The following is a 2,377-nucleotide window of genomic DNA, read 5'->3' on the forward strand; positions in this document are numbered from 1 at the left end:
AAACGAACGGAGATCTTCTTGCCGCCAACCCTCCTGCTGCGATGCAGTCGCGGAGGGCGGTCACATGACCGGCGGCTGAGGCGTCGCTTCAGAGTGACGAGAGACAGCGTAGGATCGTGGTTGAAGATACACGACCAGTGGCAACCCGGCGTGCTTGCGGTGGACGGGGAAAAGGAAGGCAAACAGCAGCACAGCAATGGACGAGAAGAGGCTGATGGTGTAGATTAAAAATAGACTTTATTGAAACAACGTGCAGAGAGGTCCTCTGACGCGTTTCAGCCCGTGGGGCCTTTGTCAAAGAGTGCACGGTTTAATTCACATCATTTTACTTTGTTTCACAAGTGGCGCTACTGAATTTTTTCTCATATATATATATATATATATATATATATACACAAATATAGCTGTATGCTCATCTGCATGTCTTAGGCAGGTCTGCAACCCCACCTTTCCCCATTATCACCCAGCATACAGCACTTCCACTGCAGCAAGGGATTCTGGGAAATGACATGCAAATGAGCACACAGTGTCACTTTTTGCCTCAATAACCATTTTTAACATGGTTCCCTATAGGCTTAAGCTTGCTGCATGGTCACAGCTTTGAGCACAGCCAGGGTTAAGGTGCATACCCAGAAAACCACCCACAGACAGCTGTTTTGACCTTGATGGGTCTCATCAGTGTGGGGTTGATTTTACTGGGAATGCAAGAGAGGCTTATGGGATAGGCTAAACCATAATACTGAGTTAAGTTATGGTGAGTAAAAAAAAGTGACAAAAACCCTCCACAGGAAAGCAAATATGCAAATATAGCTGTATGCTCATCTGCATGTCTTAGGCAGGTCTGCAACCCCACCTTTCCCCATTATCACCCAGCATACAGCACTTCCACTGCAGCAAGGGATTCTGGGAAATGACATGCAAATGAGCACACAGTGTCACTTTTTGCCTCAATAACCATTTTTAACATGGTTCCCTATAGGCTTAAGCTTGCTGCATGGTCACAGCTTTGAGCACAGCCAGGGTTAAGGTGCATACCCAGAAAACCACCCACAGACAGCTGTTTTGACCTTGATGGGTCTCATCAGTGTGGGGTTGATTTTACTGGGAATGCAAGAGAGGCTTATGGGATAGGCTAAACCATAATACTGAGTTAAGTTATGGTGAGTAAAAAAAGTGACAAAAACCCTCCACAGGAAAGCAAATATGCAAATATAGCTGTATGCTCATCTGCATGTCTTAGGCAGGTCTGCAACCCCACCTTTCCCCATTATCACCCAGCATACAGCACTTCCACTGCAGCAAGGGATTCTGGGAAATGACATGCAAATGAGCACACAGTGTCACTTTTTGCCTCAATAACCATTTTTAACATGGTTCCCTATAGGCTCAAAGCTGTGACCATGCAGCAAGCTTAAGCCTATAGGGAACCATGTTAAAAATGGTTATTGAGGCAAAAAGTGACACTGTGTGCTCATTTGCATGTCATTTCCCAGAATCCCTTGCTGCAGTGGAAGTGCTGTATGCTGGGTGATAATGGGGAAAGGTGGGGTTGCAGACCTGCCTAAGACATGCAGATGAGCATACAGCTATATTTGCATATTTGCTTTCCTGTGGAGGGTTTTTGTCACTTTTTTTACTCACCATAACTTAACTCAGTATTATGGTTTAGCCTATCCCATAAGCCTCTCTTGCATTCCCAGTAAAATCAACCCCACACTGATGAGACCCATCAAGGTCGAAACAGCTGTCTGTGGGTGGTTTTCTGGGTATGCACCTTAACCCTGGCTGTGCTCAAAGCTGTGACCATGCAGCAAGCTTAAGCCTATAGGGAACCATGTTAAAAATGGTTATTGAGGCAAAAAGTGACACTGTGTGCTCATTTGCATGTCATTTCCCAGAATCCCTTGCTGCAGTGGAAGTGCTGTATGCTGGGTGATAATGGGGAAAGGTGGGGTTGCAGACCTGCCTAAGACATGCAGATGAGCATACAGCTATATTTGCATATTTGCTTTCCTGTGGAGGGTTTTTGTCACTTTTTTTACTCACCATAACTTAACTCAGTATTATGGTTTATATATATATATATATATATATATATATATATATATATATATATACACACATACATATATTATAATAACTTATCAATGTAACTGATTTTACATAGAAAGATTCAAGCCCTATTTTATTTATTTGTGTTCTCTAAAAAAAATGATATTTTTTTATTTTAATTAGTTCAGATGAAATTCATGCTGATCAGTTTCTTATTGCCCTACACCTCTTCAGTTTAGCTAAAGATGATAGCATTATCATTCCTTTGCAAACAGCAGAAGAGAAACAATGGTGTTAAAATCCTCCAAAGCACTTGTTTACTATG

Source organism: Ascaphus truei, chromosome 3, assembly GCF_040206685.1.
Source record: "Ascaphus truei isolate aAscTru1 chromosome 3, aAscTru1.hap1, whole genome shotgun sequence".
Lineage (NCBI taxonomy): Eukaryota > Metazoa > Chordata > Amphibia > Anura > Ascaphidae > Ascaphus > Ascaphus truei.